We start from the raw sequence: 18,478 nt of genomic DNA, 5'->3' as shown, positions 1-18,478 counted from the left end.
TGATCTCATGGATGGCAAAAGCCAAGGCCAAGACTTGCTGGTAGTTTTTAGGGATCACACTGCAAAGACAATTCAAAAGCTTCTTACATGGTGACCTTAAAGACTCCAAAGTGATACAGAGTCTGTTGCAATTGGTTGCTTTGTGGAATCAATTTGAATGTCCCCCATTCTTCTTCTAACCTCCATACTTTCCCTTGTCTTGTCAGTCATTGAATGAATGGAGAATATTTTTTTCTATTATGTTTCTGAACTCTTTCAATTCAATTTAAAGCTGATATGCACCTACAAACCTCACTGAACAATTGAACCCTCCTATTCAATTATCTCTGCCTGAAAAGAGTTAATAAAATCAATTAGGAGCCAATGTCCCTATATATATATCTTGATGACATGGTACAGTCAGATTAGATGAATATCTTCTTCCCATGGACAGAAAATGTACAGAGAATCATTTACAAACTCTGATGGTGGCCAAAAACAGGACAGAAATGCAATGTAGTGCACTGAAAAGGTATTTTATGATATGCAATCAAAGGATATATCATCTTTGAATGGCAAAACAGAATGAATTGAAAAGTCCACTGAAAAATGAGAACTCTGAATATATGAATGATAGATTGCCCATCCAGAATGGGCCCAAAGTATTTCTACCAGCTCCAAACTGTAACTGAGGCCCAGTGGAAGACCGCTTTGTTATCCTTCCCTCAGTGATGAAAATAACCCTGCTCCAAAGTCTCTTTGAAAGAACAGGCAAGGGACTGAGAACCAATATTAATGAGGACCAGCTTTCACCTCAGTGTTCTGAGAGCTCTATTTCTGTAGCAACGCAGGTGAAATATTGGTTTGTATGAAGCACACCCGGATCAACATCACATTTCTTAACAACAACAAAAAGAGAGAGAGAGAGACAGAGCCTAAGATCTACTTACTAACCAGTCCTGCGAGATTGTGGTTGTTTCTTAAATGTCTCCATGAAGAAGCTGCCAAGCATTACAGAAACAAATCCACCAATCATAACCTCATTTGAAGGATGAACATCTGAAGGCATCTGGGTTCCTGGCTGCCAATCACCCATGGAGTAGCTGAAACTCTGGCTGGAGCACCAGTGTTGTAGGAGGAGAAGCAGTGCTGCTGACAAAGATCTAGACAAGTTCCCATCGGACCCCATGAATGATCTTCCACAGTAACTGAAGAATCTAGACTGACAGACTTTTGCCCAGATTCTGAGTCTGAGATGGTCTGAGTTGTTTGGACAGTGTTCTTTATATTATGAGGGATGTTTTTCCTCCTTTTTCTCTTCTTTCAAATGCAGGCTTTCATCTTCCTCATGGGATTTGAAGAGCAGAGGCACTGCACAAAGTTATTGTAATAATTTCAAGGATGATAATTAAGCCTAAAAATATGTCTTGATGTTTTTCTGTTAGACAGTCAGGCCTACTTTCTCTTGGACTTATCAAAATCTAGGGAGTATAGAAGAGAAGAGAAACAACTCAGGAAACTCCATATTGTAGCTGCACAAAAATTAGAACATTAGTATATTATATACAAAAGTATCAATAATAATGTATCACCAACTGATATCAAACCATCAAACAATATTTGTAAACAATGTTCTGTTTTATGCTACGGAAGTAGATTATATGATAAAGTTCTCCAATGCAAATGTATGCAGTCCAGGTATCAACTCACAGAAAATCAAAAACTAGTGTCTGGAAGTGTTGAGTTAAAAATTCCCTTCAAATGTGCAGTTACGGTCTTGGATCCTTGGGGTAATGTTGACGAGCTCTGAGCATGAAAGATTGTCCACTAAGCTCATTTTGTGGTAATTTAACTTCTTCAGAAGGAGAACTAATATACGAATGTCCTAATTTTTGTCCATCTACAATAATTTGTCCATCTACAATACAATGTTTCCTGAGGAGTTTTTTTATCTACTTTATCTTGGAGTCTGAAAACTTTGTTGAAAACTGCAGAGGGAGAAATCAGCCTCCTTGCTATTTACCTGAATTCTTGAAGAAAGAAGAATATCTCAAAGACAACTTGGGAAGGAAGAGGCTGGAGGTTATCCATGTTGCCTCTGGATCCTGGCCATGTGCCTTGACAGCTGCCTTCCACTGAGTGAGGTCACTAGTACTGTCAATCAAGGATTGGAAGGGTGTTCTGAGACCTCTCGAATCTCTCTCCTTCCCATGCATTCTGATTTGTTTTGCAAAGAAACAAACAGTTTAGCTAGAAGGTGAAACTTGGTCCTTTTGCCAGCAAGGCAGGATTTTTGCTGATGAACTTCACTCTGTTTTTAGCACAAGTCAATGAGACCAACATAAAAAGAGACACTTCTAGTCAGAAGGCATAAATATTTCAAAAGAAGAACCAAGCAGTAGCTTTGGGAAGTCCACAAGCATGAATGCAACAGCACTCTGCCCCATACACTGCCCGACAGTTGATAGAGAGGAGAGAGAGATCAAGGGCCTGATGTAATCCAGTCCGTGAGAAGGGAAAGTAGCATATTTGCATGTTTATTTTGAAAGATGATGAGGCCTCTCTCACCTGAAGCCTCATTTTGTCAGCTATGGTAATATCAGTGCTAGACAACTTGTTGACCATCCTTGTGGGGTGGCTTCTCCTTCCAAGGGCCCCTGGTAGTGGGACTGGAGCTTCCCACCTTAAGATTTGAACTGGCTGATGGTATTGGCAGAAGTGGAAGAACTTCTCCAGGAAGAATGTAAGGAAAGAGTTTTCAGTCCCATCCATCTGCATAGCTTAAGTAGCATAGCTGGCACTGAAGAACTCATATGGTTGGAATGTTAGTTACATATCACAACTTAGTTGTTGTTTTTGAAACATGTGAATGGATGCAGGGGGTAGTGGGAAGAACTTGCAGTGGTTGAGTTCCCACCTAGCTGGACCCACTTGGTAAGGTGGGGTGGAGATGTCATGTTCATGCTGAACTTGTGGGGCTCTTCTGTACTCTCTACCCTGTTAGGGAACCAGCAGGACAATAGAATATATTAAAACTCTGAATATGTCTCCTTGCGAAGCTTCAGACACCAGGCTGGTTGACTGATGTGATACATTCCAGAGCCATTGGCAACTGTATCTAATAAAGTTTTGACAAAAATTTTATATCAAAATTGTGTAGTGCATATGTGGCTATTTATACTCATTGACAGTTGCATGACTCTTTGTGAACCAGATTGATCAGTGCTGCTCTGATTTGAGCACTGTTGTTGGTACAGCCTCAGTGGATGGACATTACTATGTTTACTTTAAGCTCACTTATTTAAGATGCTGGCCGCAAACGACAGGGTGTATTGCTAAAAATTTAAACAGGAAATGTCCATGTAGGCATTTCAGGGCTTGGTGGAGCTGAAGGACATAGGGAAGCCCTGGAAGTTGCAAAAGTGGATCCTTTGAGGTCCAACTCAACTACATAGAATTCAGTTTTGAAATGGGAAAGGTTATGTGATTGCCCCAAAGATCCTGGGGATTGTATATACTGTAGCTTGTCTGTTATGCTTTGTTTACCTCACCCAAGAGTACTGAGTCAAATAGCAGTAATCTTGGAGAAAGAAAGAAAAAAGCACATTTTGTCCCATTCATACTGCAGAGGTCAAGAATCTTACCAAGGCTTGTACATTTCTCATTGTGGTATTTTGTAGTACTAAGACAGCCTGCTCAACCAAGGATTATCAGAAGGCTCTCAAAGCTGTATGGCAGGTAGATTTGGGAGAAGAAATAAATGTTGAGGTGTGGAAGAATAAAAGGGACAAAAGGAGGTGTGGAGCTCTTCTCCATCTTGACCTCTAGTGGTGGGTTATTGGGTTGCCTCTTCTTCCCTAAATGCTACATCAGGATTCTCAGGTCTGAACACTCAAGAGCAATTAGTAAGAAAAAGAAGTGGTGGTAATTTGGGGATCAAGAATACCCCCCATATGCAGCTAAGAAGGAAGGGCAGTTGTGTCAAAATTCTTCAGGACAAAAGGGAAGAATTGTATTTAGGCTATATTTTTAGCAAAACAGTTTAATACAACATTTCCTGAGCACCACCTGCAAAGGTCAGTGCCCATTCTTGTGGTTGTTTGGAGGAGGTCTGGTGTCTGTAGCCTTAGAACTCCCCCTTCCCTCTCCTTTTTCTCTTGATTTGCTGCAGGCAGCTGGTTTCATTTTTCAGCCTGTTGGGCTTTCCCCTGGGTGGCCTCTAAACTCCCTTACCTTTTGGGCTCAGCAGTTTTGTTTCTGTCTGGCTAAATATGGCTTGGTGTGCTTCCTTACTAGATGGCTAGTGGCAGCTTAGTCATGGGGCCCAAGAAAGGGGTTGGGAACAAGAAGGGCAAGCAGCCTCCCTTGCCAGTCACCTCCCAGGATTTCTTCCTCTGATGATGAGGAGGAGGAGGATTCAGTTGATCTGGTGGCACTAGTGGCAAAGGTTCAAGCGCTGGAAGTGGCGAGGGAGAGAGCACAACAGGTGATGATGCCCAGCCTGTCACCCAGGAACTCTGTTAAGGAAACAAAGGTTCTCAATAAGGCATGCACTCAACAGCTGGGCTCTGAATTAATTGAGCATATTTCTGTTTTAGATCAGGAACGCCCTTGCACTTCAGCTTCTGTGATGGGCATAAAGGGGCCTAGGAGAGTAAGCAGAGTTGCTACTCCAACTTTGAAGTCACCTGGAGGAACGCAGGCTCCTTCAACAACCATCGTGGGTCGGTGATCCTATACCAGTACATCTACGAGGTCAATGATTCAGTGGAAAAGACACAGGAGGTGGCCAGCCAGGTGAGGTCATGGCAAAACCAGACACTAAGGCCACCCTGTTGAGGTGAAATTGCCCCCCATGGTTTACTGGCCTCTTCCCTTGGCTACAACTGGAAGCAGTTGTATGTTCTTCCCAATAGTTTACAATACCCCACTTTGGCCAGCCCCCTATTCACAATGGCCCTATCTTGGCCTACATGCAGGGGCTATAGTGAAGGTTGGTGTTTGGCCATACCTCTCAGTCCTGGACACAAGCCATAATTCTGTGCTGGTCCATGCGTTGCCATTTGGTGAGCAGACCTTGTCACTTGGGAATCACTTACTCTCTGCCACTAAGGAGAAGATATGGCAGGGTGGGTAGATGGATATCTTTAGCCTTCTCAATAGAGAATCGGAGAAGAGGGAAAAAGACAAAGTGGATGTCATGGAGAAGGAGAGGTCTCATAGAAACAAGCCCAAGAGGTCCAGGGCAAATTGGCTCCTAGCATTTATCGTTTATGCTGGGATCATAATAAAAGCACAGCCTTGGAGGGCTTTCTCTCTTTTCAAACAACTTGATCTGATTTATAGGGCCTACATGGACTTTCCAGGACATGCATGGCTTCTTTATAATGAAGTCATTCTCATACATGCTCCAATCCACCCTGCCATGTGGCGGGATGAGCAGAATACCCAGCTATGGCTCCAGCGAAGCCTGCCCTTCGGATGCGTCATGACCGTGGACACCTTATACAGCGAACCAGCCAGCCAACCATTTCCCGCATTATGGCAGGGCACTCAGTTCAACCCTGACTGCTTTGTTGGGAGTTCACTTCTCAGGGTGTCTGCATCAGGAAGTCATGCTGGTTTTACATCCCTTTACAGGATATTCTAAGGACAGTCTAGGAAAGGGGGGAATCCCAGGATGCAGGGAGGGGCAAGGAAGCCACCAGGAGGTGGTACCCATCCTCCAAGAGGGTCCAGCCCAGTTAAGGTGGAGGTGCTAGCTGCACTACTTCTTGATTACCCTGAGCATGATTATGGTAGTAATTGGTGATAAGTTTCCAGTTTGAATTCTGGATACCAGTTATGGGTGCCCAGTTTGGCTTTCATGCCAACAATTTAAAGTCAGTTCGACATTTGGAATGGGTAGCGAGGCAAAAGATTGCAGAAGAAATGTGGGAAGGTAGGGTTCTCTGCCCCATTCGGAATTCTCTGTTAGGACTTTGAAAGTATATTTTTAATTTCTGTCCCTGTCACTTTGTGTATGTGCAAAAGTGTGTCCTTGTGTATCTGTGTAGTCATTGATTAGTTTGATTTTTTTTAAAAATCTTGTGCCTATCTCATGGTACATTTATTTGGATAAACGTGGATACTTTGGTGGTTGTCTTACTGGCGAGTTTTCCTTCTCCTATACCGTTGCCTGCTTTTGAAGTGAATGGAATCCCTACTGCACGCTTTCCCTTAGCTTTCCTTGGAGATGTCTGTATTTTTTTTTAATTTTGAATTGATTTTGTTGCCTGCCCCACTCTTGCTGTTTTGTGGTAGCTTTACAGATCCTTTAGGGATTTTAGATTGATTCTGCCTAGAACCTGCCAGTTTTAGTACTTTTAAAGAGTTGTTCAGGCTTTTGGGTTGACTCTCTTTTGCCCGGCTTGTCCCTGGTTTATAGAATTATTTAAGGAAAAATGAAATGAAATGACCAAAAACAGTAGGACTGCTTTGTGTTTCAAAAAATCACCAGTGCACGACAGACATGAAAAGAAAAGAGGAGCCCATGAAAGAAACCAAAATGAAGCAAAAATTGACATTTGTTCTAATGACATTTTTATGGTTACGGAAGGTGCTAAAATGAATCAAGTGAATCCTTGTGAACTCAGGTTACACAACTGTATATCTCCTAACCATTTGCACTTCTTTTACCTGATTACACCATATATAGATAGTTTGCTCAATTCAGTTGCCGTAACAGATCAGTCTAGCTACTACACAACATGTTTGGTAGCCATTTCTAGTCATGATGGCACTTTCTTCTTTTTTTGCTTTACTCCTAGTGACAACTTTGTTCTACCTGAAAACAATCCTGCCTCCTTACCAAATGCTTTCTTGTGTTCAGTTCAGGCCTCAGGATTATAATATACAATTTGGGGAGGAAGAGACAGCCTAATAATCCAGCCCCAGAGGCCAAGATGGAGAAGATCTCCACGGCCACCATATATTTCCCTTTGGTGCTCAAGTAGGTGGGCACAAACGATATCCACACACTGCAGAAAACTAACATGCTGAAAGTGATCAACTTGGCTTCATTGAAAGTATCAGGCAACTTCCTGGCAGAGAAAGCCACTAGGAAGCTGATGACAGCCAAAAGGCCCATGTAGCCCAGGACCATGTAGAACATGAGAGGTGAGCCATCGTTGCATTCAAGAAGGATTTCATCTCTCTGGGAGTGCATGTCCAACTCCAGAAAGGGATGAGCCATTGCTAACCATACACCACAGATGCCCACTTGAAGGAAAGAAGAGGGAATGATGACTAAGACAGCAGGTCTCTTCCCAATCCAATTCCTTGCTCTATTCCCTGGCTTGGTGGCCATGAAGGCCAACACCACCGTGATGGTTTTGGCCAAGATGCAAGCGACAGCAAGGGTGAAAATGATGCCAAATACCATTTGCCTCAGAAGGCAAGTTACTTTCCCCGGCCACCCAATGAAGAGGAGGGGGCAGAGAAAACAGATGAGAAGAGAAGAGAGCAGAGTACAGGTGATGCTCCAGTTATTCGCTTTGACAATGGGAGTATCACGGTGCCGAATGAACGTCCGCATCACCATAGCTGTGCCCATGGAAAGGAAAAGAGATGCAAAAGCGAGAGCTGCTCCCAAAGGCTCCTCATAAGATAAGTAGATCAACTTTTTAGGAAGGCATTGGTTGTGATTTTCATTGGGATACTTATCTTCTGGGCACTCCTGGCATTGTTCAGCATCTGAAAATGAAAAGAAAAGTATTAGAAGTCTGGGAGTAAACAAATCTGTTGTGTGTATTCAGCTGCCATCCTGCCATTACTTTGCTACAAAAAAAAGTTATCATTGTGCAGATACAGGACTGTTCATTGTCAATGTTCCCTGCTTCCAAAGTCCACTCCTTGTGTTGCTGTATGAAATCTGTCTTTTGCGTGCACAGAAAAATGATAGACACTAATAATTTCCAAGTAGGTGGGGCTTGTCAGCCTTGGAAGGCAGCCCATCCTGGATAAGGAAAACTTCGATTTCAAACCTCCACTGCCTTATGGCTATATCCACTGAAGGAAAAGGCTTCAGGAGTTAACCTCGAGGCAAAATCTAGAGCTGGAGTCCTGGAGGCAATTTGTGTCATTCTGCCATCTCCTGCAACGTTGCTTGATCCAGTTGTATTGGTCCTTGCCTTTCCATTTCAGCAACGTGGAAAGGGGAATTTGCTGCTTGGGTAACAGCCTATCCTCCATATTATTTTACCGAGGCTTCGTGCTCTGGAGAGGACTCTCCAACTTCGCATACAGCATCAAAACAACATGGAAAGGGATTGTCACTCTCAAATTGGCCTTCTCAGCCACACTAGATGCTGTTCCAAGTCCTCCATACAGACCATGTTACCATAGTCTCTTGACTATGATGCCTATGATGAATATAAATTGGAATGTTAAATTATTTGGCTATGTAGAAAAACCCTTCACTTACCACTCTGGATTGAAATCCTCCCTGCAGGGCACTGAACACAATCATAGCAACACACTTGCTTCTCTGGCTGGACGAGCATGCTCTGCCCGGGATGGCAACTCTCAACACAGGTGGATCTGGGTGGCATCTAATGATAATCATAAGGAAAGGCATTTTGGATGTAATTGGTTGGGGATGATAAAGCTTCAGCATTGTTCCTCAGCTTTCCAGAAAAGAGATATATCGCTACTTGCTGTCATGACAATAGTAACATACTGTGCCCTATACAGTGGTGCCTCACTTAACAGGCGCTCCGTTTAGTGATGAAACTGCATAGCGATTAACTTTTTGAGATCGCAAAAGTGATTGCATTGCGATGTTTCCTATGGGTTTTTTTTCGCTTTGCAATGATCGGTTCCCTGATTTGCTTACCAATCATTGCAAAGCAATGATTTTTTTTACAGCTGATCGGCGGTTCCAAAATGGCCGCCGGGTTAAAAAAATGGCCACCCGCTGTGTTTTCGTGTGGATTCCTCGCTTTAGAGGCAGCGAAAATGGCTGCCGTATGGAGGATCTTTGCTTTAAGGTCAGTTTTTTGGCTCTAGAAATGCATTAAACAGGTTTTAATGCGTTTCCATGGGCTTTTAAAAATTGCATAGCAACGAAATTGCTTAGCAGTGATTTTTGCTGAACAGATTAACATCGCTATGCGAGGCACCACTGTATCTAATTAATGGATGGGTGGCTGGCTGGCTGGCCGGCTGGCTGGCAGGCGGGCGGGCGGGCAGGAGGGAGGGAGGGAGGGAAGGAAGGAAGGAAGGAAGGAAGGTAGGTTTTGGAAACTGTTCAAATTGGAGTTACACTTAATTGGTTTTCTTCCCAAATTATTGGTACTGTAGCAACCTAAGGTTTTATTGGTTGGTATTTGAAGCGTTGAGAGAATTTGTTGGCTAATGCAATGAAAGGTTGGAGTGCCATTACTGTTTTTGTCATGACTAAGGCAGGTGTAATGCTGGGAGCAGTAACAGGCCAGTTCAGACCACGACCAATTCCTAGTAGCCCTCTCCCTCTGCTAGGACTCCTTTCCCCACCTTCCATCATGCAGAAAAATGTTCCTGGTTTCATTTGGCTCTCTGCTCTTTCGAAAATGTTACTGAATTCCAGGACAGGCAGGATAAATTTAATTAATGAATTTGAAACATTTCTTGCCTCTCCCTATGAGTGGGTTCAAAAAGAATTTTAAATGAAGTGGTTGAGAACTATTACTTATTTTAAAAATGTAATCATTAAAATTATAGTGTCAAACTCTGCACAAGCCAAAACCTTCAATCTCAAAGACCCTAAGAAATAAGCATAAAGTGACCTGGTGCCAAAATGATGTTAATATTGCCACAAACCCACAGTTGAGGTGCTACAACTGAAAACACATGTCTCCACATACTGAAGAGTTCTCAGTGGAGGGAAATGAAGGAGGGTCTCCCTAGGAGATCTTAGTAATTCGGCTGATTTCAACAGAGAGAGAGAGAGATGTTCCTTCAAATACCCAGGTCACAAGCCATGTAGGGCTTTGTAGGACATGGTCACAGCAGTATATGGACTGAGAACTGGATTTCGAAGGGGCAGAGGAACTAGAGGCACAATTACTAACATGCGCTGGATTATGGAGAAAGCCAGAGAGTTCCAGAAAAAGATCTACTTCTGCTTCATTGACTACGCAAAAGCCTTTGACTGTGTGGACAACAGCAAACTATGGCAAGGTCTGAAAGAAATGGGAGCCCCTGACCACCTTATCCATGGCTCCAATACTTTGGCCATCTCAGAAGAAGAGAAGACTCCCTGGAAAAGACCCTGATGTTGGGAAAGTGTGAAGGCAAGAGGAGAAGGGGACGACAGAGGATGAGAGGGTTGGACAGGGTCAACGAAGGTACCAACGTGAATTTGACCAAACTGTGGGAGGCAGTGGAAGACAGGAGGGCCTGGCGTGCTCTGCTCCATGGGGTCATGAAGAGTCGGACACGACTTAATGACTAAACAACAATACAGGGCATGGTCAACAATCAGAACTCAGTAGAACTTTTTATCTCTCAGTATTAACTCTAAAAATCTATTTTCATGTCAGTGAGTCTACATATATTGAAGTTTATTTTAAAAAGCCTGTCCTGTCAGATTGAGTGTATGTGTCAGAAAGTTTGTGAGTCTCCGAAGAAGTTACTGTATTGTGATTTTGAAATACAGGAAGAATATATTTAAATATTATTCTTGTTTTAATCTTTATCATTCTTTAGATCCTACCATTACCTTCCTACCTCTTACCTATGGTCCCTCAAACACCTCAGTTTTATTAGTTTGAACCAAACACTGAATCTGCAATTGGAAAAAAAATAGGATTTGTTTTCAACTCGAAAAAAAAGAATGAGATTTTTCTTTAATGCAAAGGAAGATAAAAAGAATATCTGGCCAACTTTAAGTCTGACAGCTTTATTCCAGAGCAAATTTCCACTGATTACTCTTTTCATTATTTATATTGAAAATCTTTTAGCTCCCCTTTCTCCTTTAAAAGGACACAAGGCGCCTTGCACCATTAAGAGACAATATTTAAAAGCTAAAAACAGTAAGTATGGAAATAGTTTAAAAGAATTTTTTTTAAATTATAAATAAAATGGTAAGTAAAATCAACTCCAAAAAGAGATTCAACAGTTCTCTTCCAGATGTGCTCCAGGTCTGAAAAAAATATTCATGAGGAAATTTTTCTCTACCAAAGCTCATGCTTCTATCATTTTCTGATTAAATATTAAAAAATCTAGAACCAATGTCAAATATACTCATAAAAGATGAAGAAAATGTTGATAGACACACCCACCTGATTAAACACCTGATTCCATACAATGGTGCTTCCATTAATAACGAACTCTTTGCCTGCAGGTGCCTGGGGGTCAATTCGTCCAACCTGGACTTTGTGGAAGGAATCATTGGGTGATATGTAAAAATTGATGATATCAAAACCAGCAACCAGTTTTCCCTTCTCATCCAGGAATATTTCTTCCCCAGCATTATTGTTAAATCGGAGAGTTTTCAAAACTGAGTGCAGCTGGAATGGAGGAAAAAAATCATTTATTGCTATACCCAACATACGCTCTGGATACTGTTTTCAACATGTATCCTGCTCCTTCTCCTCCTTGTCTAAAGGCTAGTGAGAGAAAACAGGTTCTTTCTCAAACATGGGGAAATGTTCCAGCCCAAACAAAAGGAAATGTGTTCTGAAATAGTGAGAAAGGCTCCCTTTATCTTCTGCGGCAGGCAGAACATGTCATAGAATCATAGAAAAGTGAAGTTGGAAGGGGCCTACAAGGCCATCAAGTCCAATCCCTTGCTTGATGCATGAAGGCTGATTTAACCTTGAACTGGCTACCTGTGGTTGAACCTGGTCAAGGGCACAGTTTTGGCTGCACCACGAGTTGGGAATAGATCTGCACTGGGCATCTCATCTTTTCCACCATTCAGCACAGAGCACTGATAGCACTCGGTTTCAGAAAATTTAAGAAGGATTTAGACAAATTCACAAAAGTCATTAATAAAAATTTTGAAGAGCACCGGGCCCAGGACTGAGCCTCGGGGTACCCCACTTGTAACCTCCTCCCAGTTAGAGAAGGACCCATTAATCATCACCCTCTGCGTAAGATTCTGTAGCCAATTGTTCATCCACCTGACACTTGATTTAGCCAGACCACATCTAGTTTGCTCGATAATCAGGAGATCATGGGGCACTTTGTCAAAAACTATCCTGAAGTCAAGGTATATTATATCTACAGCATTCCCTCTGTCTATCAGGGAGGTGACCTGATCAAAAAACAAGATCAAATTAGATCGGCAGGATTTGTTCCTGATGCCCATAATCTTTGATTCATGCTTGGATGAATGAAATGGGTAAAGATTGGCATCCCTCAGCATGATAGAAAAGCAGAGAAATAAAGCAGAAAGAAGAAAGAGAGCAAAGCGTGCTGCTTATATAACCCCCAGCAATTAAAACACGCTCTGGACAGTTTACAAGTTAATTACACAGGTTATGCATATCCCCCCCCCAGGCGAACTGGTTACTCATTTGACCAACTGCAGGAGGATAGAAGGCTGAGTCAACCTTGAACTAGCTACCGGTGGTTAACTCTGGATCATTACCATTGTTTTGGATGCAGTACAGCAGCTGAACCGCTGCATCACGAGGCTCCAAAGAATGGAGTGAGTCGGGAATAGATCTGCACTGGGGATCTCCTCTTTTGTGCTGTTCATCACTGAGCAGTAACAGCACTCGGAATCAGAAAAATTAAGATGGAATTGGACAAATTCACAAAAGACATGTCCAGCTCTGGCTTCCTCTCTCACATCGTTCCAGAAAATACCCTTTTCCCCAAAAAATAACATCTAACCTGAAAATAAGCCCTAATAGGATTTTTCAGGATGCTTGTCATATAAGCCCTACCCCCAAAAATAAGCCTCAGTTAACTGAAACCCCACCCTCCATCCTTGTGCAGCAAACAGAAGATGAGATGACAGTATTTGAATAAATGTAGATTGTGTACATGACAAAAATAAAACATCCCCTGAAAATGAGCACTAAACATTTTTTGGAGCAAAAATTAATATAAGACCCTGTTTTATTTTGGGGGAAACGCGGTAGGTGAGACCTGACTACTCTATTCTGCCTTTGACACTGGAGGGCCGAACAGTTTGGGCTTTGCCCTGTTGTGGGTTTGTTCTGCATTTGGCTTTTTGACCTGCCATGGATAAATGTTCGGAGGATCCTGTTGGTCTTCATCTCCCTTTCCTTTCCGTTTTGTTCTCAATGAATAGATGGCATCCAGGGCATGTGCTACAAAATAAACAGCATTATAGATGCCATAGCTGTGGCCAGTCATGCCCATTTCAAACAAAGTTCCAGGAAGATTCACAAACTTCTCTTGCCCGGTGCAGTTCTTTCCACCTGGATACTGCAGACCATGCAGTGGAAGTGAGCAGGCAAATACTGTGCACCAGAACTGATGAATGAAATACAGCTTTGAGTGAAATGGATCGATGTTCTCAAGAAAGTCCTCAAATCCTGGCACCACGTTGGTATGGAGGGCAAATGACAAGGTACCATTGAGCGACTTTGAGGCTAGTTTTATCCCCGCTGTTAAAGCAGTGTAATCCCACTGAGCTGTCGTGACCCACACCTTCCTTTGTGGCTTCATCACACGAAATTCATAGATGTCTAAAACAGCTCGTAACCCTTCCAGAGACTGTCTGTCTCCATGCACAAGCATCACGTTGACTTCAGTCACTAAGAACGCCAAAACAATGGGTCGCAATCTTCTATTCTGTACTTCCACAGGTATATATTCAGAGGCTATTGGAATCACTATTGTCTCAGCAATGCAAATACGGCTCTGCAAGAGCTTTGGTCTCAAGGTCTGAAGGAAGGTTTCTCCACTGTCATCGTCAGAAACAACGAGGCCAATCCAGTTCCATCCAAAGTGCTCAAGGAGCAGAACAATCCCCATGTACTGGGGATCTTCACTGGGGATCATCCGGTAGAGAAAAGGGAACTGAATCTTGTCGCTCAGTCTCGAGTCAAAGGCCCCATAGCTGATCTAACAGAAAAAGAACATTTTAAAAGAAGAATCTAACAGCTCTGTGATTTTGAAATCTGGCTGGGGAACTAAAGGTTGAGAGTTTGATTTTTACTGTGCCTCCTTGATAGGATCTGGAGGACTCAGTGATCTATAGGGTCCCTTTCAACTCTGTAGTTCTAAGATGAGGGTGACGATATCTCTTCACTACAAAATCATCCTGAGCAGATGTTTCTTGTTATATGCTGTCGAGATGCTTCCAGATGATGAGGATCTCAGTAGAATTTTCAAAGAAGGTGAATGGAATAATTTACTAGGACCACTGATTTTTCATGGGCAAACCAGGATTTACAAACATGTCTTGTAAAAATTTGTTTGACTGTCTATTAGCTCCACTTCAATGGTCTCCAATGTTTACCACGGTTTCATTCTTTACCCCCAAAGTTTGTTGTTCTTATAAAGAACCAACGTATAGCGACTCTTAAAGGACTTTCAATGTAAGTGAGATATTTAAGAAATGATTTTATTAATTCTATACACCCAAGTGAGTTTCCATGGCTGAGTGAGGATTTGAATCCAAACCGCCTGAGTCCTACTCCATCACTCAGTCCACTACGCCACAAGGGGTCTGCTTAAATAATAACAATAATTAGTCTCCAAATCAATTCTGATTTATGGCAGACTTTTTCAGTGTTTCTAAGCAGAGAATACTAAGAAGGGTTCCCTTCTTCTAGGAGCTCCCTGGGACTCTGCAGCTTGCCAAAAGACACACAGGAGAGGAGTTCTACTCTCAGGAGGCATTGTAGAGAATCAAACTCCCAAACTTTGATCTGATACCGAAATCACCCAGCTGTCCAGCCAGGACGTTTACCACGGTTTCATTCCTGATTCCACTAAATATGAGTTAGCAAAATTTCCTCTTGCTTTTCTCTTCTGTTCTCTTAAACGTCATAATAAACTCAACTGAAGCTGCTGACTCAAACCTGGTGAATCAATTCTAACCATAGTAGAGAATGAATTTTAGAAAAAACTCAAAAGGGAACTCTTCACTTGGTGGCATCTACTTAGCTCTAAAACCGTACCTGTGGTATAGTGTAGACATTTAAAATGTGGGCCATCTGCATGGAGGTTTGGGAGGTGAGACCACCAATGACAGCCCGGGTTTTCTCTATCCTTCCACACTTGTAATTGAGGGGGTTCCTTTCCCAGGAACAAAAGATACACAAGGTTCCCCTTGTCAATTTTGTCCAGTCATGTCCGACTCTAGGGTGTGGTGCTCATCCCCGTTTCCATGCCATAGAGCCAGCGTTTTGTCCAAAGACAATCTTCCGCGGTCACTTGGCCAGCACGATTAGCCACGGAACGCCGTTAGCTTCTCACCATGGTGGTATCTATTTATCTATTCACATTTGCATGCTTTCAAACTGCTAAGTAGGCAGGAGCTGCGACGAGCGATGAGAGCTCACTCCGTCACATAGATTCAGTCTTACGACTGTAGGTCTTCTGACCTTGCAGCACAGAGGCTTCTGCGGTTTACCCTACAGCACCACCACATCCCTGGTGACATCTACTTAGCTCTTAAACCGTACCTGTGGTATACTGTAGACATTTAAAATGTGGGCCATCTGCATGGAGGTTCGGGAGGTGAGACCACCAATGACAGCCAGGGCTTTCTCTGTCATGCCACAGTTGTAATTGAGGGGTGTTTCTTTTGCCACATGCAAAAAATCCACAGTGGTCCTACAGGCTCTCCCAGAATCAAAAGCATTGTCATAAATCTTGGAACCCAATGTGGTATTTGGTAGCAGTTCAGCATTCTTGTTGATCTCATGGAGAGCAAAAGCAAAGGCCAAGATGTGCTGGTAGTTTTTAGGCATCAGACTGCAAAGACATTTCAAACCCTTTTACAACTTGACTTCGGAGAATCAAATATGGTACAGTTTCTATTGTGATTTGCTCATCTAAGTAAGCCAGATATTCTGCACACACCATGGAAAAATCTTAGTCAAACCACGATAAAGAGTTTGTACCCTAAAGCAGTGTTCCCCAACCTTGGGCCTCCAGATGTTCTTGGACTTCAACTCCCAGAAATCCTGGTCAGCAGAGGTGGTTGTGAAGGCTTCTGGGAGGTGTAGTCCAAGAACATCCGGAGGCCCAAGGTTGGGGACCACTGCCCTAAAGCAACATGAGTCGAGAAATAAGATGTCACCAGGGCAGCAACAAAACCATCTGATGCTAAGCTTGGTCATAGTGTAGGGACTGATTTAAGCCATGAAAAATCTAATGTGCATTCTCCTTAAGAGGTCCCTTGGGCTTCAAGGCCATGTTCATTTCTGTTAAGTAAGTCTTGTGAAGAACATCTGGGATTCCCTTTTACCAGCAGTTTAACAGCAGTACTCTGAAATATCATCTTCATTGGGCATTCAGTCTTTTCCTAATGGACCTTGCTGGGTATTAGTGAAGATATGATGTGCCTGAAGACTGAAAGCCTTTATGTAGAACTGATTTCAATGCATACCTTCTTCTTAAGCCACCATAGCTTCCCCTCTCTTTTGATCTCTCCAGTGACCTAAGGGAGAATATCTTTCTATTTTCTTTCTCAACCTTTCAGTTCATCTCTCCAGCCTCTCTTCCACCCAGTTATGTAATTTTTTTGTTAAAGTAGCTTTGTCCCCAGAGATTGCAAGACAAGGGGAAAGTAATGAAACATCTGAAGTGTCTGAAGTATTTTTTTAACAACTCCCAAATTCAGCTGATGCATATTAATAAAAAGACATTTTAGACTCTAGCGATCATTGAGTCATGATCATGACAAGGAGGCACAGAGAGGAATCAAATTCTCAACTTATGACTCTGCAGCCAGATACATTAAGCAACTGACTAACTAGCAGTTCAGTGAAGGAGTACTCCATTTTCTTTTCTCAAAAATGCGTATCTTGTCCCTGCCACAAAGCTTCCTTGCATGAGACATCCAAGGATTGAGACCAAATTGATTTTAGTGAGGACCAGGTTTGATCTCAACCTCATGATGGTTCTCTTTCTACAATAACAGAAGTGGGATTTTTTTTTTTTTTGCAAGTACATTGTTTAAATTTAGGACCATATGGAAGAATAATAGAATATCTGCTCTTTATTTTGTGACGTTATAAAGCATCTTTAGGTTCCCTATGTATTTCTGAAGAAAAAGAAAATGATAAAGATCTACTTACTAAGCAGTTCTGTTAGATAGTGGGGGTTTCACAAAGGTCTCCATGTTGAAGCCAGCAACAGTAACAGATACAAATTCACCAATGATAACGTCTTCTGAAGGATCATCTGAAGACTTCTGAGTTTCTGTCCTCCATTCACACATGGTGGAGCTCAAACTATGACAGGAGCACCATTGCTGAAGGAGGAGCAGTAACACCAACAAAACCAGTGGATGGATTGGCAAATATTCAGCGAAGTCCATGTTGGGCCCCAGAGATGATCTCCTCCACTCACCGCCACAAACCTCTATCTGTTCTGGTGGAAGGCACAGAAAACCTGGGATTGACAGAGTGGCTCCATCTCAGAATTCTGAGATAGAAATAGTCCATGTTGTTTGGGAAGGAGCCTTTATAGAGTGAGGTAAATATTTTGAAGTGGAAACAGGGTGTTTTTGATCTTTTTTTAAAAAAAACCAACCTCATAGGCTTCTGTTTTTCCATGGGGATTTGATGAGCAGCATCACGAAACAGCAATTTAAATTGCCAGGAAAATAATCAAGACTCATAATATGTGCCAGTGTTTTTTTTTTTAATCTGACAGTGAAGCCTGCATTATTTTGGAGTTTGGAAAGTTTGTAAGAAACTGAAGAGGGAGAAAGGAGCCTCCCAACAATTAATTTGGAGTTTCTGAATTCAACAAGACTTGTTCCAAGTGGAAGAAGGAGGCTCAATCTTTGTGCGTGTAAGCTCACTTTGTATCCTGCTCAAGCTCCTTGACAACTACTTTCAGCTGAGTCAGGCCCCTGGTTGATCAAGAGTAGCAAGAATGATTGGAGAACTCACAAAACACTCTCCCTCCAATGCAACCTGTGTTTTAAAGAGAGAGGGAGAGGGAGAGGGGGGGGGAGAGAGAGGAGAGGTTTTCTGCCAATTCAAGTTGGTGCATTCTGCTTAGCAAAACATGAATTTTGCTGCTGAACATTGTCCATTATTCTGGGCCAAGGTCACCAATCCAAACATAAAAAGAGCCATTTCTGGTCGAAAGGCCTATATAGTCCTAAACAGGAACCAAGTAGTGGAAATGTGAAGTGTTTATTTTTATATTTTTTCAAGATTTTATTGTTTGCAGTTCAACACGCCAGCTGTACACACAAATTCCTAGGGTTGTAATGTTGCACCTGGTTGAAATACACAGAGAACACCAAGAGATCATTGTTTCTGATTCCAGGTCTTCGGAAATTTTGCTGAAATCTCAATGGGATTGT

The 18,478-nt window shown here is 42.4% G+C and overlaps 1 long non-coding RNA gene across 1 annotated transcript in view; it reads right to left on the bottom strand.

Annotated features, from left to right (window-relative positions):
- LOC144583411 (uncharacterized) overlaps positions 1 to 18,478 on the bottom strand; it is a 409,702-nt gene that overhangs the window by 22,055 nt on the left and 369,169 nt on the right. The window lies entirely within an intron of this gene.

This window comes from Pogona vitticeps, chromosome 6, assembly GCF_051106095.1.
Source record: "Pogona vitticeps strain Pit_001003342236 chromosome 6, PviZW2.1, whole genome shotgun sequence".
Classification (NCBI taxonomy): Eukaryota; Metazoa; Chordata; class Lepidosauria; order Squamata; family Agamidae; genus Pogona; species Pogona vitticeps.
This window is presented reverse-complemented; position numbering and strand designations above follow the sequence as displayed.